This window comes from Arvicanthis niloticus, chromosome 11 (assembly GCF_011762505.2).
Source record: "Arvicanthis niloticus isolate mArvNil1 chromosome 11, mArvNil1.pat.X, whole genome shotgun sequence".
NCBI lineage: Eukaryota > Metazoa > Chordata > Mammalia > Rodentia > Muridae > Arvicanthis > Arvicanthis niloticus.
In genome coordinates this window covers 30,389,424-30,404,203 of record NC_047668.1, presented here as the reverse complement: position 1 = coordinate 30,404,203, position 14,780 = coordinate 30,389,424, and positions in this window count along the sequence as shown.

Below are 14,780 nucleotides of genomic sequence, written 5' to 3'. Positions count from 1 at the left end.
CCTACAAAGATTACTGTGGAGATTGTTGACATTTAGAGATGTTGATATCTGAAGAAGAATTCTGCAGTAAAAAGTATGTAAAGAAAACTATTCGTGGGATGGTCTATTATTAAAAAGTGTCTCATTAAATAATTCTGATGATCAGTTTGCTTATTTTTTTTTTAAGTGAGTAAAAAGTATTTATTAGTTAGAATGATTATTGACACCTGTTTTCCACTATAGACGTAGGGAATGAAGAATAACACAAATCTCAATCACATTTTGTGTCCTTTTCGTGCTATGGGGTCCCTTGATGATGACAACACCTGCTTGTGGTGTCACCTGAGGGTTTTGACCACGGTTGCATTTTTGAGGTATCGGGGTGGTGATTGGTTCTGAACTGCAAGGGGGAGATGTCAGTCTCCCTCTACAGTCTTATCCAATCATTGCCATCAGGGCTCTGTCTGCATGTAGCTTTCATCAGGTTCTCTCAGCAAAGCGGCCGTTCCCACTTCTTTCTTGCTTGCTTTCTTCCTTTTCAGTGTTCATATATGATTTCCAAAGACCCGTCTGAAAAAAAAAAAGAAAGAGGTGATTCTAGTTTAGAAACAGTTCTATGTTTTCCAGAAGATCTAAAATAAAAAGCCCACATAAAACTCAATCAAATAATTTTCAGTTGGAAACTCATGGCTAATTCATCATGACTTTACGCTAGGAATGGTGAGCTGTTGTCCAGGGGTCCCCCATTCTTCTACAGGCACTCAGTCCCACCCTTTGGATCTAGGGGAGGAGAAGGGGCTCCAGCAGATCCAGCTTTGGCAAACATGGCACCAATGGGTTTTGCTTTTTACCCTTCTCCCCCTTGCCAAACCTTTAGATTCCACCCCTAAAGCTAGTCACCAATGTCTATTCCCTTATTTCACCACTGACCCACTCCTGAGACTTCATCCAACTACAAAAATATCAAGGTCCAGCAAACAAATTTCATTATTTTGATTAACCTAATTAAAATACCCAATCAGAATTTACCAACACATCCTGATTCATTCTAACACAGACTTTCCCTTTTCCCTTTAAAAAATAATACTTGCGAAGCTATTTGCTGCTGTTTCTGCATGATTCATTCATCTTTTCTCTTTGCCTTGCTTAGTAAAGGATCTCTTTGCACTTGGTTTGTGTTTGGAAATTGATTTTTGGGTGTGATCTGTGCTGCATACATGGTTCAGAGGGGAGTACTCTGTAGTACGCAGTGGGGAAGGGGGTCCCTTAGAGCATACCTGTAGTATTTCAGGTCCCTAAGTAGAGAGTAAAAACAACACAAGGCAGAAACACCAGTAGCTTCATAGACGGATGTCGTGGGAGTTGGGAAGAGTCACATGAGAGGGCTTCTCAGTCACGCTGCCAAGTGCAGGACTCTTGACTGAAATTGGAGAATGTGTAGGGTGAAAATCATGCCCCTCACAAAAATTAACTTCAATTGTGCAATTTAAATTTATGAAGTCAATGGAATTATCCATCCTCACTTTTCTATTTGGAGTTGTCGAGAGTTGTTTTCTCTAAGTCTTGTTAATGGTAGCAGGGATGTTATATTTTATCACAATGAGACAATAATCAGACCCTTGAAGTATATATCTTCTTGTAAATATGTAATCACATGTGTATACAGATGCATTTGTACTTATCTAATGTATGCACATAATGTATGCACAGAAATAGACAGGCTAATGTGCTTTGATTATGATTGGTCCCCAAACCTTCAAGTTGTAATTTTGGTGCCCATGGTACTGGTGTTATTGGTGGTGAGATAGTGGACCTTCAAGAGTTGAAAACTAATGGAAACTGTTATGTCACTGAAGGACTTAAGGTAATTCTCTTGGGACTTGGTAGTTTGCTACATGAGTGACTTGCTGTAAAACATAGAATCTGGCCCTTGAATCAGTTGTGGACTCTTATCTCATGACACCATCACCACAATGCATCCAACAAAAACCAAAAAGGTACAATTACCTCATATTATAAACTCTGCTTCCCAAGCTATGAGCCCAATGAACCTCTTTTCATTATACACCGTTTAGCCTCACGTATTTTACTACAACAATGAAAAATAGACCAAAATAGAAAGCACCCGTGATACTTGTCTCTTAGTTTTCACATCATTGTGTGATCCCTTCTCTTCACATATCTGGATTTATGGATTTTTGTGATAAGCTCCCTAGTCCAGATTCTATGATTTCATGATGGCAACTAGGGTAGAAAAGAGGACTGTCTTCTGCTGTCTAATCATGTTAGAGTTAGGTGGTAGGCTTGCAGGAAGTGATGGTATGGGGTACAACAGAGGACATAAGGACAGTTTTACTGATGCCCAATTGAAAATCCTAAATTGATTTTTAATTTCAAAGTACAGTTTCCCAACATATATTATTAACAAAGCAAAGGATACTTTTCTCATCTCTTTATTAAAAGATTTCAAATGAGCCATATGCTCAAAGAACAGAGGAGCGGTGTAAAACATGGTCATTCTGTCAAATTTGAGAAATTATTTATCAGCAGACTTTGATTTATCTACATATGGGTATCACTCTGTGTGTGTGTGTGTGGTGTGTGTGTGTGTTTCTTTAAGATTTTAACAGAAGCATCTGAGAGTACTGGGGGTTTCTTCTGGATACTTCCACCAATTGTAAGCTAATTTTCAGGATAAAAATTCATTCTAGAAACAACTTTCCAGTTTCATGGCTGACCATGTTAATATACATCCGGGCAGTCTTAGAAACAGTGTTTGCACCTCTCATCTTCTTCCTAAGATGGCAGGAAGCATCTCGAAGGCTAGGACCCCAGGAAGGCTATGACCACAGTCGGCCAGACATTGGTACCCTTCACTGTTTTCATTCATTTGGTCAGGCAGGAAGTAAAACCGAGTCCTTCCATAAGCCACTGACTCTACTAGGGCCTGTGTATATGAATAAGAGACTCTCCAAAAGAAAAAGTTAGAAAGAAAATAGCCTGCTGCTTATATCATTAAATGGACTTCAGTTGTGTTTGGTCTTCTTGGTGTTGACTGGCAATCAAATGGCTCATTAAAGATGTTGCTATGATTTGCGTAGAACCTAAAGTATTTTGGTTAATCCCAGTCTCTTGCTGACTGTGTATGTTCTTTGTGGTCATTCATTGGCTAGCTTCAGGTTCACAATGCTTTTATTGCTACCTTTTCATGGAAACCAAGTGGCAAAGGAGAGCTCAATACTCATCTTAATTAGAGGCATTACGGTTTGGAAAACAGCTCAAATAAAATGATCTTCATAAAAATTGTAAAGGCATTGAGAGCTTTGGTACTGTAAGTTTAAGATGTCTACAGTTTTAGGAAATAATTTCTATTTCATGAATTTATTTGTGGTTACAATAAAGTGAGAAGAACTGTTTTTACAATAAGGATGGGTTTTCCAAGAAGTTAGGCATTTCCCAAAACATGGGTAGGAATGCTGATTTAGGCTTTGCCCAGTTCTTTATATTTGTGTGGTGATACAGAAATTCAAGAAGTAAGAATCAGGTTTAGGGCCATCAGAAACACTGTTTCTACAATGAATAGCTCTAAATGGCCCTTACAGGAATAAGCCATTAAATGAGTGTGTGTGTGTGTGTGTGTGTGTGTGTGCGCGCGCACTGGGCAGGTGACTAAGTCAGTAACATATTTGCCTTGTAAGCATGTGGACATGACTGTGATCACAGAATCAATGTTTGAGAACAGCATCCAGGTGTGGTAGAACACAGTTGTACCTCAGCACTATGGAAACAGAGACAGGAAGATTCCTGTTCTCACTGGTCAGCCAGCTTAGCCTATTCAGTTTCTGAGTTCCATGCCAACAAATTACCCTGTCTCAAAAATGATAAGTAACACGTAATGTATGACCCCCAAATTTCCTTTGGCTTCCACATACATACCCGTATATATACACACATTCACCAGCTCACATATCAAGATGTGCACATACATAAAAGTAAGTAGGAGGAGAAGAGACATTGATCCAAGGTGAACAAATAATTGGAGGGGAAAGAGTGAGAAAGAAAAAAAAATAAGAGATGTGTGATATAGACAAGAGAAGAGTGTGAAAAATGGAAGAGGAAAAATAATTAGTTTGGAGCCAAGGGACAAGTAAAGGATGGGAACACAGTGTGGCTAAGACTTGATCTAGTACTTGTTTGAGAGGATGGCATGCTTCATTGGAGCGCTGTCCTATGAGGCCGACAAACATAACTCCACACTCCTGATGTGAAGATCTAGAAGGTATGTGATCTCATTCAGCCTAGGTAGAACAATTACTCCTAGAGTTGCCTAATAGCTATGAAGAGAGAAAGAAGTAGGCCCTTTTGTGTGAAGAGACCATGCTTTGTCAAGTCAGATTGAGATTATATGCACTGCCTTGGCCTCCACTGGCCTGGCTCATGTTCCTGTTTCTCTTCCCCTGCAGACCAGGTCTCCAAGCCAACCAACTGTCCAACCCAAACCAATAAATGTTGGTTTTATTAATTTCCAACTACAGGTTTTAGTCCCTACAATGCTACCAAATTATTTGCACCATCCAGTCATATCTTTCTGAAGGAGCTGGGGGCCACCAGTTCTTCTGGAGGTTTCATGTGCTTTGCTGTCTCCTCTTCTCCCAGATGTGAATATGATAACTAATGGGAAGGCATTGACCTCGTCCACCCAGCATCAGGTATAAGACATCCATCTACTTCTAACAGGGCGTCCCTTCCTCATAAACTGGGAGGAAGGGCGGCAGTTAAAAAAAAATTAGTGATATACACTTGGTACTGCTTGCCTTGTTCCTTGCCTTGGAAGGAGCTGATGTGATGTTGACAGAGGGGGTACAGAATGGGGGAGCTTCAGATTGAGGGTTCCTGGCTCCCGTTGTTATGCTGCATTTTCTTTGTCTATATTCCCTTCATTTCTCCCTTTCCCCGAAGCTCCTTTGGGCTTCTTTCAATGGCATCAAGACGTTAATGGACAGATACTGGAGAGATGATTCAGTGTTTACAGAGTCTTATGGTGAATTCATGGGAACTGTGGTTCAGATACCAGCAGCCATATAGCAATCTAACCATTCCAGAAATGGAAGTAGCTCCATCTTCAAGATATCTGATAAATTACTCTGGCATCTATATGCTTCAGGTGTGTGTGTGAGTGTGTACACACACATGCACACATGCATCCACTTACACAAACATATCTCTCAAAACAGCAATGAAAAAGTTTAATGGATAGAAATCGCAAGAGAAGAAGGCAGAAAGGGGAAAAAAGGGTTATCCATGGCAAGTTGGAATGGGACTTAGTCACAAGTACGTCAGAATTTGGGGAACCAAATTAATTTTCTTTATTGAAAGGAAGTTAGAGATAGTCAATATATCTAGTCTGGGTATTAGGTTACACTTTTGATTGAGCATTACCAAACTTATAAAGCCTTTGATTAACATTTTAAAAAAGTGTATGAAAGCAAAAAGGAAAAGGGGACATGGGATAGGGGTTTTCTGGGGGGGGGGGAGAGGATGGGGAAAGGAGATGGCATCTGAAATGTAAATAAAATATCCAATAAAAAAAAGAAAGGAAGTTAGTAGTCTTTTCTTTAGTAAGTATGTAAGTAGATGATATATATTCCTTTTAGAATGAATGCCAATTTTCAGTTGCCATTTTAAGAGTTCTTTAGGTTTTCTAAACACAGGACCCTTATACATGATTTGCACCCCATAGATTATCTTTATAACCTAATTTTGGAAGACTGTTTCTCTAATTGTTTCTCCTATAGGTGCTGAATACGCATTTCTTGACATTAATTACATGATGAGAAGTTTTGTTAGAAACAACAGGGTCTACATGATCTTTCCATGTTCACAGCCATAGTCTTTGGGACCTAAATTTGGCTGGACCTTACAATTTTAGCTACAGATTTTGGCCAGTCTTACAAATTGGACCAATCAGAGTCTTTTCTCTAGGCTCTTTTCATGGTGCTATTAGCATATGAACCTAGAAGCTTCCAGCAGCCATATTTCTTTGTACACAGTAAACCGACACTGGAGGAAATCACATCAACATTCAGAACAAGAGAATAAGACTGAGGGTAGGTAGAGCCCTCCATTCTAGCTAATGCCAAGCTTCATATTTTATTTTTGAGCTATGCAAACCTGAGTAGTTTCCCTTTGGTTTAATCTAGTGTACTTTAGATTTTTTTTTTTTAACTTTATATCCAAGTATGTTTGGATTTGGTGATGCAGTAGCATTCCCTTGTAGGCACATCTCATATTACACTGTTATCACACTTCCTTGTTATCTCTGAGGTATACATCCCACCTACACTGATCCTAACTTCCACTGTCACTCTTTCCCGCTCTCACAGCTACTGGCGTCTCTCACCAAATTAAGAACTAATAAGAAAAATTTAAAAAAAAAAATCCTGCTGGAACTTCTTATTGCATCTTCTCTTTAAAAAAAATTACATTAAAATCACTGGCCAGCTGCCAAGAGCTTGAAGTACAGCTGCATTTTGTGAATTAATTAAATGTCATAACCCTGTTCACAGTTTTTCAGTCGCTGGAATGATTGCTGTAAAGCGAATACTCTCGGAGAGGAATGTGTTGTGTAATCTAGCCTACGGTAGACGTAGGTGGTCTGAAAGCTATTTTGGTGCATTCTTACTTTCACTGAAGAAGTTTGAAAATACGGTCGCTGACGTGTAGGTGCCATTCAAGCAACGGAAGTCGGCTAAGCCCTTTCCAGGACATTATGTGATCTAATCCTCTCTGAGTGTGGAGTTAGCTGATCTGCCCCTATTGGGTACTGTGGGGAGAAGACGCCGTGCATCCTGTCTTTGCTGTAATTACATACATTCCTTTGCATTTCCTTTTGTTGACTTTGGTTATATTTTGTATCATGGCTTTAGTTACTGAGATGTCTTTGGGGTGAAGAAAATCCTTTACTTCCGATCTTTGTCGTTTATAGCTGGATGACTCACAGCTCTTCTGAGACTGTTTGTCTTGGTGTGGCCTAAGAGAAACATGGCTTCTGGTAGCGGCTCTAGAGTCCCTTTTTTAGAGAATTTAGCAGGATCGTACAGAATTAACAAACTTCACAACTTCTTTTCTAAGACATTCTAACCTTGACAGCTTATTTTACTTATCTGTCAGCTACCTATCTCCTGATTAATTTTTCCATATAGTTTGTTTTTATTTATTTTTTTAAATTTTTGGATAATTTTCCAGTGTGTGCACTGTATGGGTATTCTCAGAGCATGGGATGCCACTGGAGGGAAAAAGCAAGTCATGGGAGTCAGTGCTCTCTTTCTATCATTTCAGTCCTAGGAATCCAGCTTAGGCTGTCAGGCTGGGGGCAAGTGAGTTTACCTACTGAGCATCCCTCTGGCCCTAAGATATTATTTGAATAAACTGCTCTATAAACTTCATTTTGTTATTGAAATAGGGGTCACACCTAAATTGTATAGCTGTAGTAGCAACTCTAGTCGATACTCCGTATTTATTACAAACATCTAACAAGCTTCATTGAAGTGGTGAAATGACACTGGGATCTTTTCTGGAGTTTTACATACAAGGGACCACAGGGAAATTAGCAACTGGTTCTGGATTTCCTCCCAGGTAAAAACACAGCTTCCAAGCTTTACATTCTTCATCAAAAAAAAAACCAAACCAACCAAATGAACAAAAGAAAACCCTTGTTCTGGGAACCAAACCCAGGACCTTGCACGCTACAATAAAGCTAAATTCCTGAGCCCCTGAGATGCTTGTCCTTACAACGTTAGACCACTGGCTTCTCCCCACATCCCACAAGTTCACTTCTCTTAACATTTAAAAGTAGTGGCAGTTCCATATTAGATGTATGGACAAACCACTATATTGGAAGAAAAAATGCTCTATAATCCACTATCATCATAGGAGAGGGTAAAGCTTCCCTTGAATATTCTGGGTCATGCATCATTTACCAGCATGGAGTCAAGTGTCCACCCAGAAGCCATCTTTGGCAAGGGAGTGGTATTTCTATCACTGGTAGCAATCAAGATTCTCTTATTAGAGCTTGAGGTGACTGGGCAGAGTGAAAAGACAGTTGAGCAAAGAGACCAGGCTTAGGCTAGGCCACAGGGAAAGGAGTGGAACAAAAGGTGACAGTCCCTCCCTGTGGTGCTATTGTATAGTTTAGTCTGAAAGAACACATATTTGTTTCTCTAGATTCCATTCCACAAGAGTAGAAAATGCTGATCACAGAGATCTTCACATCTCAGGTAGACCCCTGGTGCCTGATTTTCATCAATTCTCAGTGACTGAAAGGAGAAGACCTTTTCTCCTTATGCCCTCTCTAATGGGAAGAATCAAGACCAGAGCTAGAGAGCAGGGTAAGACCATTTACATTGTTTCAAGGACACTGTCTCCATCTTCAGTGTTTGCTGCTGTAACACAATGCTTCTAACTGGCTGAATCCAAAACAACAAACAACTAGGAATTTTCTTCCCACAGTTGAGTAACCCTTGAAGTCTGAGACCAGAGTGCTAGTTTGGTCAAGCTTTGGTAAGGCTCCCTTTTGGGTTTCAGAGGGTGTTCTTTCTGCTACATCTTCACATGGCACAGAGCAAATACAGCACTCTTTTTGTTCTATATTCATTTTCCTTATTTATTTATTCTTCTTTTATATACTACATCCTGACTGCAGTTTCTCCTCCCACCCCTGCTCATCTCCCCTCTACTCCCCTTCCTCCAGATCTACCCCACTCTATCTTTCTTCAGAAAAGAGCAGGCCTCCCAGGAACATTAAAATATGGCAATAGTCTCACATCAAAGCTAGACAAGGCAACCCAGTAGAAGGTAAAGGGTCCCAAGGGCTCATGGGTAAAATAGACATTGTTACAATAAACCCCTGGTGTAGATGTGGTCACTGTCATATGTCATACATCAAGTGAATGGGCCTTTACCAATAAAAATGCATGTAATTATATTCTTTTCTGAGTAGTAGTTATCTCGAGACATAGAAACAAGAAAAGGAAAATGTAAGTTGGCATGCAACTCTGCAGTGATGTCAATTAGAAAAAAAACCAAGAATCAGTCGTTCTTTTGACAGACAAATTGAAAATAGACTAGGTCCCTTTTAGAAGCGGATTCTATGACACTTCTCACTAATACTTGACAGAATTGCACTGTTTTTGCCAGCAGAGGCTCTCATTGTGGCAATTCATCTTTTATCCTGTTTAATCATCTGCAAGATGTCCACAGTGGGTGTCAGATTAGTTCATTTTGCATTATTATAACTGAACACCTGAAGTTGGATATGTTTATAAAAAACAAGGTTTATTCTGATGTGTGGTTCTGAAGCTCTGGTTTACATCTGGTGATGGATTTGTTTTTTTTTTTGTTGTTTTTTTTAATACTGTCAGAGTACTGAGGTGGCACAGGCTATCAGATGGCAAGAGACCAGTAATCAACAGAGAGGAGAGTGAGGGTGAGGAGAGGGAGCTTTGCGGGGACCTTGGACCTGCTGCAAGGACTAACCTTTGACAAGTTCTCTCAGCAGGTATCATACTGAGGCTCAGAACGCCTTGCGAGTCCCCAGCCTCTGTGGTCTATACCAGCTTCTCCATTTCTCCAGCCCCATGAGCATTACATCTACCCTTAAGGCAATAAAGGCATAAATGCCAAAGTCAGGTAGACAGAATCACACTACAAACTAGAAAGGGAGACACACAGTTTGGGAAGATTCTAGAGTGGAGTTCGGACCGAGAGCAAAGGCAATAGGAAGAAGAAGCCTCACACACACAATGGAATAGGCTGAAGGGTTGACGTGTCCGTGGAAGAGATGCCAGTGATGGGGCCAGTGAGGCACAGTTACACCCTGTCACCCATGGGATCCCGGGGGAGGGTCCTAACTTAAGGGCCTTCACTCAGGTAAGACTAGATCCCTGGCTATGTCACAGAACAGAATTTCATGATGACCCAGTATGCAGCAGACATGGAGTTTATTAAAAGACATATTTTATATTTTTGGTTATGAGCCGAGCCTTGAATGGCTGAGCCATCTCTGCATCCCTAAAAGGCATTTTTTTAAAAAAAAAAACACAGATAACACAGGAAACAAACACTGGGAAGAACATAAGATACTCCCAAGAGCATGGCTTTTCAGAGAAGAGCCGTACTCCATAGTCTATAATAGTCAAGAACTAGTGGTTTCTGAAGTTCTGATCACCAAAGCACTTTGAAGGAATGCTTCCTTCACATGGAGGTTTTACAGAGGCACCAGACAGGATTATAACTGAGAAGGTTTAAGTCTAGATACCAGGGATACAGGAAGTCAGGACATCTTCCTTGTGAACAATGGTTTTTGGGATGTTGTGTTTTTGTCAGCTTGACATAGGCTAGAGTCGTCTGGGGATGGAAAACTTCAATCGAGAAGATGCTCCTAAAAGACTGGCCAATAGGCCAGTCTTTAATTAATTTAATTAATTAATTTAATTAATTTTTAATTAATTTTCTTAATTAATGATTGATGTGGGATGGTCCAGCCCATTGTGGGCGGTGCCATCCCTGGGCAGGTGGTTGTGGCTCTGTAAGAAATCAGGCTGGACAAGCCATGAAGAGCAAGCTAGTAACATTCCTCCATGGCCTCTGTTTCAGTTCCTGCTCTGATTTCCCTAGAAGATGAACTACAAATTAACTTTTGGTCATGGTGCTCTGTTACAGAAATAGAAACTCTGAGAGAGTCTTGCTTTTGAAAGCCCCAGAAAATATCCAAAGGAGTGAGTCCCAACCCAAGCTCATCTCCATGTCTTAAGCCTGGCACATTGCTACTTTAACATAAAAGAAACACCTTAAAAGAAGAAAAAAAGAGAAAGAAACACCTTTGTCAATTTTCTCAAAACACACGTTTTGCAGTGAATGCTATTAATTGTGGTGGAATATTTGCTTCTCAGATGGTGAGTGGATTCAACCACAGTCTGGAGTGAGGGGCTTCTTTCTCTCGACACAGCTGTGTGATTTTTCTTATCTTTTCATTCTGCCTCACCAGCTTCTTTCTGGGGCAGCGATCTGCATAGGGTTTGATGAGTTTGAACAGGAGAAAGACAGGACATGGCAAATGACATATTTTGGAAAAGAAATACATACCCAAACAATTAATAAAACACTTTTTTTTGTAATGGACACATTTGTTTCTGTATTTTTTTGAATAAGGAAAACTGATATATGGCAAATTAGTTAGGATGTTCCATTTATTTCCAAGAAGGAAATTTAAATCATCATTTAGCTCATAAAGAAGGCACATCTTAGGGAGGAGACACCTTTAGTTTACCTTGTTATTCTACCTTGCTCTCAATTTGTGTCAGATATAAAATGTAGATGTATTCCAAATCAAAGATGGAAGCAGGCACTCAGCAGGATGGGGCTAACTTTCTTTCTCCCCTTTCCCCCTAACGTTCTTCAAAATCATGCCTTCCTTTGGTTTGCTTCCCATCTGGCCCCCTTGCTTGATGTTTTCCCCTTGGGTCCCATGGCGGCCATGACCACTTCCTCTTTCATGTCCACGCATTACTCTGCTCCTTCACGGGCCCCATCTTGTCAGTAGGGTGCATTCTTGCCTCTAAAGCCTCTTCTCCACTCAGGAGTCTTTGTCTCTGCTCTGAGGCTCCATTCAGAGGCTTTTCCAAGAGTGTGACATCCTTTCTCTGTTACCTCAAGTGAGACTCCCTGAAAAGCCTGTAGCCGAGGCCAGATTTCTCCGGGACTCCTTATGGTGACTTCCCCAGGGACTTTTTGTTTAGTGAATCCAAGAAATGAGTCACCAGAGCCCTCCATGGTTAAAGAAAGCTCCTACTTGTCTCAGGAGGCAGGAAGGGTGGGGGAAGCTACCTAAGCCCGAAGTCTGCACATTCCAGTGGAAAGTCTCATTATTTCCCCTCCTTCGTATTCTTGCTTTGGCTGCCCTAGACCAGCTCCTTGTTCTACCTGCTTGGGTAGACAACAGACTGAACCAAGAATCTGTCTGGGCATGAGATCCTTGACGCCTCATTGTCTATTGCTTGTCAGTGGGAAAATGGCATGGCTGTATCTTGTGGAGTTTGATGGTGACACGCACATTTGTTTATATTTCTTGTCTTTTGATGCCTCAAGACCTTCGGCTCCTAGGCTTTGGTTGCTAACTCCTCCACACACACACCCCCCCCCCCACGCCCAATTAAATGGCGATTGTCGTTTTAATGTTAGGGACAGAGTGGAAAAGAGAAGCTACAAAACCTCTGGATCTCTGCCTGTGGAAAACTCTTTGAAAATGATTGGCACTATGTTAAGCTATAACATATTTTAAAATAAGGCGAAGTCTGTTTCCTTCCCTACAATTTTTGAATATTACTTTTCTCATGAGCAAATATCTGATAAGAAGCAGCTAGAGGAGGCAAACGTTTACTGTGGCTTCGTTTAAGGGCTGGAGTCCGTCAATGCGAGAAAAGCAAGCGTGGTGGGGAAAGCATTGCGCAGAGGAGACAGAAGCAGCGGCAACAGGAACACGCGCATGCCTAGGAGGATCAGGAAACAGCAAAGGAGCAAGCTGGTACTCAAGTCTTTGTCCTCCTTCGTTTTAAATTCCATCCGGAACCCCAACCTTTGGGATAATGATGTCAACATGTCCTTCTTGGCTGTCTCGCGAAACACCCTGACACATTGTACCTAAAGGTGTGTTTCCTTTAAGCCTTTGCATTTCTCACTTCAATCCAACTCATAGTCAAAATCAAGCGCCAAAGCTGTATTTCAGTTGCTTCGTAACAGCTCATAGTGAATATCTTTGAAGTGACCCATTTTTCTCAAAATAAGAGTCTCTTATTGCTTACTGTTAACTTCCTTTCTAGAGTGACTTTATTACAAAGTAAACGAGTGAATCCTTATCAGCCTGTTAAACACAGTACAACTCCAATACAATTTTCTGACATTTTCCCTGTGTACTGTGTTATTTAAGGAGAGCCCCTATTCTATGGCTAATGAAGACTTTCCGAGTACTCCCACAGTTTGTTGAGGTTAAGGAACTATTGGCTGTATTCTTCCTTGCCAGGTACTTTTCTAATCAGCATGATGCCTCATGGCACACCCTCATTATAATTTTAATACAAATTTCATATATGCATAAATATACAGGGAATGATATTTTATCAATCTTGTATCTATTCTCTCCAATTTTTTTCTGAAGGTCTTAAAAATTAATTCCAAATGCCATATCATTTTCCCCATAAGGAAGGACAGTAAATGAAAACAGATTGCAATAGATATAAACACATTATGTGAATCCTAATTGCATCTGTATTTTCAGTATACTGTCAGGTAAACTTGAGAGATGTCTTTGTTTGGGTTTCTATTGCTGCAACAAAATACCATGAACATATAGCAAGTTGAAGAGGAAAGGGTTTATTCAGCTTATGCCTCATTATTGCTGTTCATCTTTGAAAGAAGTCAGGACAGGAACTCAAACAGGACAGGAACTTGGAGGCAGTAGCTGTATGCAGAGGCCATGGAGGGGTGCTGCTTACTGGTTTGCTCAGCCTGCTTTCTTATAGAACCCAGAACCACTTGCCCAGAGATAGTACCACCCACAATGGGCTGACCCCTGCTCCACACTGATCACTAATTGAGAAAATGCCTTACAGCTGGATCTCATGGAGATATTTCTCTAACTGAGGCTTCTTTCTCTCTGATGACTCTAGCTTGCGTCGAGTTAATATAAAAACAGCCAGCATAAAGGGTTTGATTTACATTCTACCCAGAAAAATGATTTACAGATGGCATCTGCCCTCAGTGAGCTGTCATTCAGGAGACCCACCATCTCAGCTCTTGCTCTTTTGGTGGTGTTAAAATTGATCTGTAATTTCCAGGGACATCAACCTGACTTCCTATCACCATGTTCTCCATGGAAATTTCCCCTAGAACCTAAGTACTCTGTGATGCTTGTCTATTTTATTAGTAAGTGTAAAATAGAGGTGTGTAGGGGGTGGTGAATTTTTGTATTTTCTGTGCATTTACTAACTTCTATCCTTTTGTAAGTTACTTTTTCTTGTCAGCTGCTTATCTATCCTAATGAACAGCTTTACTAGGAAATGGAACAGGCTTTATTTTTTTCTCTCTGTCTCTTCCTCCTCCTCCTCTTCCTCCTCCTCCTCCTCCTCCTCTTCCTCTTCCTCCTCCTCTTTCCCTTCCCCTTTTCTTCCTCTTCCTCCTCCTCTTTCCCTTCCCCTTCTCTTCCTCCTCCTCTTCTTCCTCCTCTTTCCCTTCCCCTTCTCCTCCTCCTCCTTCTTCTTTCACCCTTTTCTTCTCTCTTCTTCTTCTTCTTTCACCCTTTTCTTCTCTCTTCTTCTTAAATTTTTATTCTTTGTGAATTTCACATCATGCAGCCTAATCCCACATCTCACCTCATCCCTCCATATCCACCCTCCACCATTGCAACCTCCCCTCCCAAAAGAAAAGAAAAAAATAAAAATAAAATAAATAAAATAAATAAAACTTCACCATGGAAGCTGTAGTGTATCCTGGCATGTCACAGTTACACCCTATACAGCTTTACTTACAAATGTTCCTTACAGTGAATCATTGGCCTGAGTTGAGGCCTCTGGCTTCTGCTACACTGTTAATATCAGGTCCTTACTAGGACTCCTCTTAGATATCCTATTGTTGCCCTGTGTCATGGAGATCCTACAGCTTTGAGTCTATAGGTTCTACAGCCCCTTCATGAGGGCCAGTAGTTCATAGATGGGTTAGATGTTGGGGTGGGGCAACTCGGAGCTCTGGAT